Here is a 14,079-nt window from a genome sequence, read left to right as displayed (position 1 = left end):
CAGCCTAGACACTTTAACTTGGAGACTAAACAAGTATAAAAAGATATCAGAAGAGATCCTTGTAAGTGACAGAAATGTCCTGTATCAATATCAATACCCAGGCTGTAAAAAAGTACTATGATTATCCAGGATATTCTAACTGGGCAAAATTAGAGAAAAGGCCTCACACAATGGATGGATAGATGGACATCTGCCCCCGTTTTTTACAATTGCATGTAAACATACAATGTCAAAATAGTTTAATTTTTTAAAGTAACATTCATTCCTTGTAACAAGTTTTTAAAGTGCACTATTTTTCTTCCTCCTAATTTTTCCCACTCCCATGTTCCTTATACCACAGTGACTCATACAACATAAAATATCCATTCAACTTAAGTTTTTGGGTTTTGTAACAAATAGTGATCATCCAAACCATCTACTTCTCAGCAACCTATCTTTTCACTTTTAAATCACTAAATCATAGAAAAGGGGAAAATGAATCTTTTCTAAGCACCAAGGAAGACTAGGTAGAGGACACTTCCTTCCTGAAGCAAAGCTAGCAGGTGTTTACCATGCTAATGTAGGAGAGGTGAGTGAGCCATTCTGCCCAAGTGAAAGACAGAATACAGGCCATATGCAGTAGCATTTTCAAGTTCTGCAAAAATGCAAAGTCTTCAAGAAGATCCCTCTATGCTTCCTTCATGAAATTAGCCTGTAGACCCAAAACAGGAAGAAATACACATTATTTTTAGGAGAAAACTTTAAGACAGGCCTGGCATAGTGGTATACACCTGTAATCCTAGCACTCAGGAAACAAAGGCAGGACGACTGTTTTAAGATCAAGACTAACCTGGAACACACAGAGTTTCAGGCCAGCCTAAACTATAGTATGACCTTGTCTCAAACAAAACAAAACAAAAGACTAGAAAGATGACTCAGTGGTTGCTGTTCCAAAGGACCCAGGTTCAATTCCAAGCACTCACATGGCAGCTCACAATAGTAAGTTCCAGATCTAATGCTCTCTTCTAGCCTGTCTGGGTATGACATACATGTGGTGCACAGACATACACGCAGGAAAAATGTACATACATGTAAATAATAAACTAAAAAAAACACCAAAAAAATAAAAACCCCACTAAACACCACCATATTGGGCATGTGGACGTCTTTAATCCGAACCCTCAGAAGAGAGAGGTAAGTGAATCTCTTATGATCAAGGTCAGCCTGGTCTATATAGGGAGAGTCCAGGCCAGCCAAGGCTACATAGAGAAACTTTAACTCAACAAACAATAAATAAATAAATAAATAAATAAAATGTGTTGGGCACAGTCGTACATGCCTTTAATCCTAGCACTTTTGATTCTCTGCCTAAAATCAAACAGCTAATTGTAGAATCTCTCAGAAGCATCACCTATCAATAAAAAGACAATGGCCAATGAGCTCAGGCAGGAAATAGGAGGTGGGACACTGGCAGGAAGAGAGAGGATTCCAGGAAACAGTGAGAGGACAAAAAGAGAGATTCAAGGGAGAGCCAGACTGGACCAAAGAGATGAAGACAGAAGACAGACCAGGTAGATGAAGGAAGAGCACTGAGACTGAAGACAGGTACTAGCCAAGTGGTAGATATAGAATAGTTTGTTTACATACATACATATACATATATATACATATATATAAAAAGAATAGTTTAAATGGTTAAATAAGAGCTAGTCAGGGAATGAGCCAAAGCTTATGGCCTAGGTAGGGATTTAATAATAATTAATTAGTTGCAGAGTCATCATTCCAAAAGTCAGGACCAGGAAAGGAAAAATGGTTAGATATTGTTTTAACAGCCAACAAATGTTGAAGCTGAAGTTCAAAGCTGCAAAATCAGTTTTCTTCCTTTCTCGGGTCCTTCTTTCCATTTGATTACATGTCAACAAAGAAATTTTAATAAATATTGTTTGGCACAAGCCTCTATATATGCATACTCTTATAGAGACAGACAAGATATATAATGAATTTCACTGAACTTACTTCCATTTATCCTAATTTTGGAGAACTTCATCACTACATAGGTAACACTACTGCAGGTGACAGACAGAAAACTGAAAACAAAGGTTTTACAGTCTAGGGAAGAGACTACAACTATGTACACTGAAACTTTTAACTGCCATTCTGAACAATAGCAACTTCCCTTAAGGAAGTACTAAGTGTTGTGGTTTGAAGATTCCTGTTACTCTTACCAGAGCAAAAAGACAGTCTCTCACATTAGCTTCTTTCTGGTTAAATTCTATCACAGTTTCAATTCTGTAAAACTACACATTTCCTTTCTTGATCCTCAAAGTCCGTATGAAACACTGCACTTGACATCCTCAATTAGATGGACAAGTCTGAAGGCTCATGTTAGAAGGAAGCTCAATCTCCAAAACAATGTTGTTATTTTGATATGTCTGGCAACAGTATAGCCCTGGCTGTCCTAGAACTCACTCTGCAGACCAAGCTGGCCTCAAACTGAGCAAACCTGAGCACCTGAGTTCCAACCCCAAAGTCCATATGGTAGAAGAACTGACTTCTGAAAGTTGTCCTCTGACCTCTACAAGTTCACCATAGCATTCATGCATACCTCACCCCAATTAATAAATACAAAAAGAGAAAATTTTAAGACAAGGATGAGTGTTCATGGTTCATCAAGGATATAGGAGATTCAGAACACCAATACTATATTTTACCAGGCTTGACAAATTGGTTTTATTTATGTATTCTTTCCCTTTCTTTTTCTTAAGACAGAATCTCATATAATCCAGGCTAGCCTCCAACATACCATGTAGGCAGGACTGGCTTTTAATACCTGATCCTCCAGCCTCCATGTCCCACGTGATTGTATTACATACATGTCCAACCATCCCTGACTCAATTCACCTACTCTCTTCTATGTGTATGAATGGGAGTGCTCCAGGTACATGTCCATGTAAAGATCAATGTCAGGTATCTTCCTAATCGCTCTTCATTTTGACTTTTTAAAGACTTGTTTTTGCATGAGTGTTTTACCTATATGTATGTGCATAACATGTATGCCCGGTGCCTAAGGAGGTCAGATGAGAGCATCAGATACCCTGGAACTGGAGTTACAAGTGGCTGTGAGCTACATGTAGGTTCTGGGAACCAAACTCAGCTCCTCTGCAAGAGGAATAAGTACTCTTAAGCACTGAGCCATTGCTCTAGCACCTCTTTTTAGTTTTTGAGATAAGGTCTCTCACAAAACCTAGTATCCCAATTTGGCTTCATTGGCTAGACAACATGCTCCAGGAATCCTCCAGTCTCCACACTCCCTAACCCATCCCAGAACTGAGATTACAGACACAAGCCACCTCATCTAGCTTTTACTTGAGTGCTGAGAATCTGAACTCAGGTCCTCATGCTTGTGCAGCAATTACTTCACCAACAGAGCCATCTCCATAGCCCCCAGTTCACACACTATTGCTAATTCCTTTGTGAGAACAATGAAAATATACTTGTTAAAATGGCAAAGATATTGTTCTGGTTAATTATCAAGCAGTTCTATCCTGAGGTTACTAGGGATCTGAGAATGCCATCTTCATCATCTCCCTTTTTTCAAAACAAGTCTGTACCTACATCATCCCAAAAAGGTAGTTATTAAATCTTTAGGGAAGATATTTCACAATCACCCTTGGTATCTGTCCAGTAGCTTGTTGTCAGGAAGTTCTAACAAATAATCCATATCCCTTCTGTCACTAATTAAGATATAGTCCCTCTTGTCCTGTTCTCTGTGGAAAGAGAACATCCGTTTAACACAACTTGAATGATATCCCTTTCAGAGACTATAAAATATAGGAAGTCCATTTCATACAGCTTCATGTAAATGCAATATGGCTTTATATAGGTCACCTTAGACAAAGAACATGATTAAGAATCTTAAATTCTTATTTCTATCACTGACTGACTCCAAGGATGATGGGAAGTTAAAATGACAGAGATGCTGGACTCCAATGACCCCATCAGTAAAATGCAAATAATTAAAACCAGAATGCTAGAAGAACCTAGTTCTTCAAAAGGCAATACTATCAAAAGATTCTGGTTGTAATGAGAGTAGTAGCAGGAAAATTCAAGGTCATCCTATACAGTCTCCAAGGCTAACCTGGGACTACATGAAATTGTCTATAATGTTTTTAAAAAATGAACAATGATTTGAAGTCTCAATTTAGGCCCACCCAACAACTCTCAAATTATACATGCTCTATGGAAGCTACAGGTGTTAGTTTTGATCTCTGATTTAAGAATAATTTATGGGCTGGAATGATAGCTTAGCAGTTAAAGTACTGTCTATACTCTTTGGAAAAGTCTGGATTCAATTCCCAGCACCCACATGACAGCTCACAACCTTCCTCTGGCACCCATGGAAACAAAAATTAAGTCAATAAGTTAAAAAAAAGTTAGGAGAACTAAAAGTCAGGCACAATGGCAAAGCAGAGAGAGAGAGAGGGACAGAGAAAAAAGAAACAAAGAAGGAAAAGAAACAAAAGCATTAAGAAAAAATAAAGAATTAACTTGAAGGTTCAAGACATATTGGGCAGAAAGATGAAAAATGGTTAAAGATATCAAAAGTTCAACATAAACGGAATAGAAAACCTTTACCCTTGAGGAGCAATGCTTAAAGATCATGAGAATCATTTCTCTGACAGAAATTCTTCCTACCTTAGCCCCTCACCTTTACAACTTCCTACCAAGCAACCAAAGACAGTCAAGGACAGAAAAATGAAATCAGCATTGCTTTTTTATGGGAAGACTGACTATAATCAAAACATGAAGACCATCTCCACTTCCTCTCTCCCCATTCCTTTAACCCACTTCCATCTGACTCCTGACCCTGCAGTCCCCCACCATTGTTCTCGCTATACCCATCAGTGGTCTGTTGCTAAACCATTCCTTAGATTCCTTAGGACTCAATCCTGAGCTCCCCTCACCCCACTCTATTCTGTTCTCTAGGTAGGTGAGCCCATCCATTTCCTGCGTTATAAATACCCTCTACATAGTAATTCCAACCAGATTTACCTCCAACAACTTTCTGCCTCAGCTTGAAGATTGCTTTCTCAAAGTCTCCATGTGTGCTTCACCACCATCTCATGCTTGGTGTGACAAAAACAAAGCCTTCATTCTACTCCTCAATTCATCAAAACCAACTCTTCCCCCTGTTCCTATCTGAAATGTGGCACCTTCATCTACCCAGATGCTCACAGGAGAAACCTAGGCTCATACTTGACACCTCCCTCCTCCCACACATTTCATTCAGTCCAACATTAGGTCTTGTTTGTCCTGATTCTAAAATATGTTCTGAATCTGTCTACTTCCCTCCATCTCTACTGCCTACAGTCTAATCTAAACTATCATAGCTTTTGCCTGGGCTACTAAATTGTTTCCCAATTATGCTTCCCTCATTTATTTCTTTCCAAACCACACCTTACATGGAAGCTAGCATTAAGTTTTTAAAGCATGTATTATTATTAGGTCATGGCATTCATTCAAAAGCAGGTCATTGCAGTGTATACCTGTGGTCTGAAGCCAAAAAAACCTCTTGATTGAGTCTAGGAGTCTGGGTAAGCCTAGACAACATACTGCCAGACCCCATGTCCCCCCACACTCCCCCCAAAAAGCGCAAAGGCATGGTGACATATGCTTTTTTAATCCCAGCAACAGGGTGGCAGAGGCAGGCTGATCTGAGTTCAAGGTCAGCATGATCTACAGAGTGAGTTCCAGGACAGCAAGGGCTACACAGAGAAACCCTGTCTCCAAAACAAATCAAACAAAAACCAGGACTACTATATTGGGACTAGAGAGATGGCTTAGTGGTTAAGAGCATGGGCTGCTCTTACAGAGGGCCTGAGGTCAATTCCCAGCAACCATATAAGAGCTTACAACCATCTATCACTATAGTCCTATGAAATCTGACACCTTTTTTGTTGGTGGTGGTGTGCAGACATACATGTGGACAAATATCCATTTATATATAATACATAAGTTTTTAAAAATGGAAAAAAAAAAATCCAGGCACATGCCTTTAATCCTAGCACTTGGGAGTCAAATGCAGGCCTCTGTGAGTTCAAGGCCAGCCTGGTCAGGTAGAGTTTCAGGACAGCCTGGGCTACACATAGAAACCCTGTCTCAATCAATCAGTAAATAAATAAATAAATACTATCATAATCATTAGGGATTTTTAATGACAAAGTGGGATTACTAAACAGACTTAAACTAAAAAAATGACTTAAGTAACCAACAATTTTTATTTTATTTTATTTTATTTTTGGTTTGTTTATTTATTTATTTATTTATTTATTTATTTATTTATTTATTTATTTTTGGTTTTTCGAGACAGGGCTGAGTAGCCCTGGCCGTCCTGGAACTCACTTTGTAGACCAGGCTGGCCTCGAACTCAGAAATCCGCCTGCCTCTGCCTCCCAAGTGCTGGGACTAAAGGCGTGCGCCACCACCGCCCGGCAACCAACAATTTATAACAGCATCGTAAGAGATAAAAATAATAGAAACCTAACTCTACTAATAGGATTCTTAGTCCTTACCATTATGTAACAAATACATCCATTATTTCAGTTTATCTGAGTTGATTTCATAGCTGACTATCCCCTAAATATTATTTTTTTCACTCATTTAATCACTTGCTTCTAAATCCTTCAGCTTGAATTAGTTCAAACAGCAAAATTCAAATGCTTGCTTAAATGTTTTCTACCTGAATGTTCTATTCTAAAATAACTCTGGCCTGTTTTGCTACAATGTCTCACAAAAATTTGTCATATTTAGAACTGTGTTTCCAATACTGTTACTTTCTAGGCTTCCCTCAACCAGTAAAGACTCACCCTTTGGTTAATTAAAGGGCACTGGGGGAAGGAAGCAGCAGATTCACAGTTACACCTCCCTGTTCCCTGGTGGAAGTTTTCTCAAAAGCTCCAACACTTCAAACTAAGCATCACTATTATTTCCTCCTCTTCCTCTTCTTCCTCTTCTCCTCCTCCTCCTCCTCCTATTGCTGCTGCTGCTGCTGCTGCTTCTCTTGTTCCTCTTCTTATTATGTAGCCCTGGCTAACCTGAACCTCAGTATGTATCCTTGGCTGGACTGAAACTCACAGGGATCTGCCTCTGCCTTCCAGGCACTAGGATTAAATGCATTTGACACCATGTCTGGCCTATTTGTTCTTTTGAAGAATACATATGAACTTTAACTGATTGTACTAATGATAACCAATAGCACATATCAAATTATAGAAGTATTCTACACAATAATTAATTTCTTACAACTCTATATTTTAACAGATGAAGAAACTAGAAGGTTAAGGACTTGGCTTGAGAGCAAGTTCTAGGATTTATAACCAGGCTACCTAGTTACTGAAGCAGTAACAGCTACTAAGAGTTTGGGCTGGCTGTGGTAGTACATGCCAGCACTTGGGAGGCTAAGGCTGAAAGATCACATGTTCAAGGTTTGTTTGGGCTACACAAGAGACCATGACTCAGGGAAGGGGAAAAAAGTTTGGAAGAAAAGTTTTCTTTTGATAGAACAGAAAGAACCTCATGTTGCCTAGGCCACCCTAAAACTTATGTAGCCAAGGACGACCTTGAACTCCTGATCATCCTGCCTCCACTATTTAAGTGCTGGGATCATAATCATATACCACTACACCTGTTATTGGCAAGTGACTTTTCCCTGGTCAGATAGACTAAAAATCTCCAGTTTGTTTCTCAAATACCGGTGTGCCCTGCAGCCAGGGAGAACAGACTTTATCTAGCAAGGTAGAGTAAACAAGTCACAAAAGTAAAATTTCCTCAGTGTGTCTTGAAAAGAGAAGCACAGTTTCAATAAGCAACTGTAAAGATAATCTTTGCAAATATTTCTAATTTCTTGGCAGAAAGAACCCAAACAAGATCATGGTATTATTTTACACACATTCAACAATGGCTTTTCTCCTTTGCTCAATGTCATTAAGTCAACTAAATCTACCCTAAGACTGACTACATGCTTCAACTTATTCTTTGGTACAAATGCACCTATAGGCAAGTATTCTGCACTCAAACTGCACCTATAAATAAGTATTCTGCACTCAAATTCAGTAAATTCAACCTCTAAAGAATATGTAATTAGAAAAAAAACTAGTTAAAATTCAAGACACATTACAAGTAAAAAAGCTAAAGTCAGAGCCAAGCATGCCAACATCAAACCCAATGCATCAGACAAATAGTACATGTACCAATCTTCACTGAAATTTTCTATTGTAGCCAGGTGTCTTAGTCAGGGTTTGTATTCCTTCATAAACCTTCTGACCAAGAAGCAAGCTGGGAGGAAAGGGTTTATTCAGCTTGTATTTCCACATTGCTGTTCATCACCAAAGGAAGTCAGGACTGGAACTCAAGCAGGTCAGGAAGCAGGAGCTGATGCAGAGGCCATGGAGGAATGTTACTTACTGGCTTGCCTCCCCTGGCTTGCTCAGCTTGCTTTCTTATAAAACTCAAGATTACCAGCCCAGGAATGGCACCACCCACAATGGGCCCTCCCACCCTTGATCACTAATTGAGAAAATACCTTACAGCTGGATCTCAAGGAGGCATTTCCTCAAGGGAGGCTCCTTTCTCTGTGATAACTCTAGCTTGTGTCAAGCTGACACACAAAACCAGACAGTACACTAGGCATAGTAGGGCAGCTTATAATCCTAGCACTTGGGAGGCTGGGATAGGAGGATCAGTCAGCTTGAAAAACACTAAGACCTATCTCAGAAAATGGGGGGTGGGGGGAGGTTGCAATGCTTTTTTTCATTGTTGTGGCAGGAAAAGAACTTACAGAATTATGTCATGACTGCAGTCTTTCAGTGAGACAGATGCCACGAAAGAAACACCCAGTACCTACCTACCTACCTCACTCCTCTTTATCGGTCTGTTTGCCACAGAGCAGTGTTTTGGCCTAAATTCCCACCCTTACCAGATTCCTTGCCAACTATACTCTCCACTGGAATAAACGTCACAAGGGTAGCAACACTCCTATCAACTTCTGTATCATTGATCTAATGTATCTATCTAATGAGCTTTATATTTCCGGAAAATAGCAAAATCTGAAAGGTAGTTGAAAGAAAAGTCATAACCAAAAAATAGCCTGATGTGGGAGTGGGGATGTAGCTCAGCAGACACAGATCTTGCCTAACACACACAAAGCCCTGGTCTTCAGCATTACATAGCCAGGTGTGTACTTTCATGCTTATAATTCCAGTACTAGGAAGGTAGAAGTAAAAGAATCAGGGATTCAAGGATAGTGTAGGCTCAAATGCAAAAACAAAAGTTCACCTAGAGAAATAGCTTACCAATTCTAAGAGCAAAAGAGATAGAGGACAAGTCAGGAAGCAGTTAACCCTTACCTACAAACACATAAGACTAACTACAAGGGGAGGGGAGGTGCCCAAGTATGACTGTAGCCTCCAAACCTTTCACTAGCAGTTCCAAATACATATGCCTTCCTATGTGCACACTGGGAGGCAAGAAATTCAGCACTGAATCACCAATGTTCTACATGCAGTAGCTCATCCTCGGCCTATGTTTGCTCAGCTCTATACTATCCTCAGCTACTACTACAAGGCTGTCTTGAAAAAAAGACTACTAACCTGAATGACATCTAAGATTGCTGCTCTAGGATAGCACAGAAGTAACACTTTGAACACTTCTTTTTTAACTGTTATTTTTTTAAAGAAAGACAAGTTCATGAATGTAGATTTGTTTGTTTGGGTTTTTTGTATTTGTTTACTGGTACAAATTGAGACAGGAACTCCATGAGGGAGTAACGCCTAAACCAAGGATAGAGGCAACAGCCAGTTCCAAATGTGCATTTCTACATGCACACTGGGAAAGCAAGAAGTCCTCCACTGTACCACCACTGCTCTATGTACTGTGGGAAGGAAGCTCATCCTGGGCTAGCTCAATCACAAAAAGGAAAAGGAAAAAAATTCAAAAGCTCAACCTGTGTTGGAGAGGCTAAAAAAAAAAATGTGTATATATACATATATATATGTATTTATATATAAACTTATATATGTATACATATGTATAGATAGATAGATAGATAGATCAATCTCAAAATAAACAAAACAGGAAAACTGTAAGTTACCCAAAGCATAGGGGCAAGCTGTTATAGGGCATACTTCTGGACAAGCAGAGACCATAACAAGAAACTGAAAGCCTTGAGCTTATGAGGAACTGGAGAAAGAAATGATTATGATGACTAAAGGCACTTCAGTTTGTTGTACTTTTGAGTTGTTTTTGTTGTTTTTGTATGCTAAACCACAGGACAAAATATTGATACCCCATTCCAAAATAACTCTATCAAGGCTGAGATCTATCTTTTTGGAAAGACCTTGCTAGGTTGATATGTTAATACCACTTTATCTTTGTTTGGTTTCTCTGTGTAGCCTTAGCTGTCCTAGAACTCTTTAGACTGGACTGGTCTCAAACTCAGATCCACCTGCCTCGGCCTCCCAAGTACTGAGATTAAAGGGTGGGCCATGAGCACTCAGCAGCAACACTTTTTTCCTAATTTATTTAAAAGTAAGACAGATGAGAAGGAAATAAATTGAGTTAAACTATCAATTCATGATGATACTGAATGAAGTCCATAAAAATTTAAATTCAGCATTAATAAAGCAAGATAAAAATACATCGCCAAAAGAATAAAAGTCCTATAATTTCCCTCACTCATGCTGGAAATATATTACAAATTATACAGTATAAAAACATAAGTTTTTCAGGGCTGGAGAAATGGCTCAGTGGTTAAGAGTATTGGCTGCTCATCCAGAGGACCTGGGTTCAATTCCCAGCACCGACATGACAGCTCACAACTGTCTCCAACTCCAGTTTCAGGGAATCTGATACTTTCACATAGTCATACATGCAGATAAAACACCAATGCACGTAAATAAATAAACATTAAAAAAGAAAAAGCATTTCTTTTTTTAGTTAAAAAAAAAAAAAGATTATTTCAGTAACTCTGGTCCATGGCCACATTCCAGAAAACATTCAGAGGCTTTCGTCTTTTTTGTTTTGTGTTGGTTTTGTTGTTGTTGTTTCTTGAGGCAGTTTTAATATGTTAACTCAGGCTGACCTAGAACTCACAATCTTCCTGCCTCAGTCTCTGGACTGTTGAAATTTAAAGTATGTACAGCCATAGCTATTTGAAGCTTATATCTCTTAATTATCCACAAGAACCGTCTTACCAAAATATAGAATAATTCAGTCATAATGTGAACATTTCTGAAATCCCAGGAGACAGTCCAAATTGACTTTGGTAATTCCCAAGATATAGCATCAAGTAGTGGTTCACACTGGTAATCCAGTACTTGAGGCAGAGGCAGGATCAAGGAGCTCAAGGTCATCCTCGCTGCACAGTCAGTTTGAAGCTAGCCTGGAACACAAAACTCAAAAACAAGGATAGACAAACAAAAAAAAGCATACAAAAATTAATCAAGTAAAACTTGCTTAAGAGTCTCAATTCTATTAAACTCACCTACCACCAAGTTTGTTATCTGCCTCAATTCAACTTAAACTTCTGCCAGTTCTTTCTTACAGAAACATTCAAAATGTTTCTAACCTTTTTCTTCATGACATACATAGCATCACCATTTCTTATGTTATTCATTAGGAATCACTAAGACACCACTTACAACTATAAATCCCCAGTGGATACTGTCACTTCTACCTCTACATTCTTTGCTTTGGTATATATTTTTCCATCATAAAAGTTCTCTTCAAAAAATATATAATTTTGGCTGATTACCCAATCTAGAGTCTACACACTTATAAAAAGTACCAAGGTCCTGATAACTAAAAAATTGCTTATGAGCAAAAGATTTGATTTTCATGGACCATCAAAATGGCTTAGAAAATAAAATGGGATTACTGTCAAGACAGATAACCTGAATTCACATGGGAACCATGTGCTGGAAGGAGAGAACTGACTCCTGAAAATTGTCCTCTGACATCCACATGCATGCATGGCATGCCCACGTGCAGACAGACACACACACATACAATCAATTAATCAATCATTCAATCAATCACCTTCATTTAAATCTTGCTGATCTCAGGAGTAGGAGTGTAGCTCTGTGGCAGAGCACACACATGTATGTGGCCTTGGGTTCAAAATTCCCAGCACTACTAAAGAAGACAAAGAATGCTAAATCTCACTGGCCTTCCACATACACTAAAGAAAAAGTTAGAGAAACAATGGAAAATTCTATCATCTTTCCAAAGTTCATGAAGCATCTAAAACTGTGTAGAAACAGAATTTCACAATCTGTACTCCCTTAAAGTCAGTCTCCTATGAATTCTACATACCGTGGAAACTTATCCAACCTAGAATGACCTCCAAGACTTTTTTTCTACAAAGAATGACAGATTAGGATCATGACAGATTAGGACCATGACACTTGATCAAATGAAATTAACAAAAACAGGCCTTAAGACCATGAGAAAAAAAAAAAAGAGAGAAACATAGTGAAATTCACAAAAGATTCATCTTCAATTTAATTATGTTTGAATAATTTCTACAGACTTTTGAACTCTTGAATAAAATGACTAAACCACTAACCAAATACCAAAAAAAAAAAAAAAAAAAAAAAAAAGTTTCAAAAGAGACTTCTTGGATTCTCTTTAGACACTTTCTAGAAAAAGCCCCTTCACAAGACAAGAACCTGAATTCAGTCTTAGCCATCTTCCATCTTGCACTAAGTACTTAACGCATCATAGCAGGAAGAGTTCCAGAGCAGGCTGAAGAGTGGAATCAGTATTAATCAGAAGTAAAGTGGAAGTAAACAAGATAATTTATGAGTAAACAAAAATAAACTATCCTTACTACTTTTGCTAAAATGACACAAACTTTGAAAAAACAAATCCAGTCAAAAACATCACTTGCTCCCTTAATGTCCGAAGCCTCCAATAACACAATATACGTTTCTAAGAAAGAGAGTTTCAAGGAGTCAAATGAGAAACCACTGTTAAGTGAAAAGTGACCAGTAAAATGGGAGAAAGAGAAGAGTGAACAGTTAAAGACAAAAAAAAAAAAAAAAAAAAACTTACAGCACATTTAATGATCTGTCGGGGTCATAGGGAAAAGTCACCTCCCATACCTCAGCCTCGGTTTCCCTACCCTAAAAGACTAGAAGTGACATTTCGTTCCAAGGAGCTGGAGGGCCTAGGTTCAATAGCCTCCACCTACTCAAAGGGCACTCCGAGGCTGGACTCTGTGGGGGTTCCCAGTGCAACTGAGGAATGACATCCAGAACCTGAGTTGCACGAAAGGAGAAAGGGACTAGGGTCTAAGAGAGCCAAGCTCTCACAATCTAGGGGTGACGACACGCGTCCAGGACCCGACATCTCCTCTGTACAGAACCCGGCCGGCAGCTTCAGCATCTCTCTCCCTCCTTCCGGCTTCTCGCTCAGTTCCGGGCCGCCCTCCGGCCGCGCCCCCGGGCGCAACCACCTTCACAACGCGCGCCCCGGCGGGCCGCGCGCTCTCCCACCGGCCGGCGCCAAGGTCTCCTCCTGCCTTCGGCGGAGGGATGCCGGACCGGGCCTCCCAGGCTCCTCCCGGGCCTACCTGCGAGGCGAGTGAGAGCTCGGCCCGAAGGCTAGCGAACGCACGGAGTCACGGACGGAAGGCGGAGAAAGGCCGAAGGAAGCGAGGGGTCTGCTCGACCGGCCAGCGGAAGAAAGCGGCCAAAGCCCGAGGCCTCCGGGATAACTCAGTCCAGGACCTGGCACCGCCGCCGCCGCTCCGGAGACATCAACCAAGAAGACGCCGCAAAAGATCATCGAACACACGAACGCCCAGACATCAAAGAAAGAGCGCCCCTGCAATCGTTCAAGGAACTGCAGCCGAGTGCCGAAACATTGCTCAGCTCCTGAGGCAAGTCCGGCTGCCTTCCTAGGCATAAATAAACAAATCCAGATCATAAACTATAGTGTAGGGTAGGCTGCGTTTCTGCCATTTTCTGTTGGTGACCGAGTGTTAAAGTAATTTAGAGAACTAAATTTTTGAGACAGGAGTACGCTTGTAATCCGAGCATT

At 39.8% G+C, this 14,079-nt stretch overlaps 1 protein-coding gene across 10 annotated transcripts in view; it reads right to left on the bottom strand.

Moving 5' to 3' along the window:
* Positions 1–13,751, bottom strand: part of Ambra1 (autophagy and beclin 1 regulator 1) — a 187,790-nt gene extending 174,039 nt beyond the window's left edge. For 7 of the 10 annotated variants that reach the window (XM_034494280.2, XM_076929256.1, XM_034494281.2 and 4 more), the window contains exon 1: positions 13,610–13,751. The gene's annotated coding sequence lies outside the window, so the exon portion shown is untranslated. Of the gene's footprint in view, positions 1–11,228; positions 11,461–13,089; positions 13,258–13,609 lie in introns of those variants that run through there. The other 3 variants (XM_076929253.1, XM_076929254.1, XM_076929255.1) reach the window with 3 other exon arrangements.
* Positions 13,752–14,079: the final 328 nt, after the last annotated feature.

This window comes from Arvicanthis niloticus, chromosome 2 (genome assembly GCF_011762505.2).
Source record: "Arvicanthis niloticus isolate mArvNil1 chromosome 2, mArvNil1.pat.X, whole genome shotgun sequence".
NCBI lineage: Eukaryota > Metazoa > Chordata > Mammalia > Rodentia > Muridae > Arvicanthis > Arvicanthis niloticus.
This window is presented reverse-complemented; position numbering and strand designations above follow the sequence as displayed.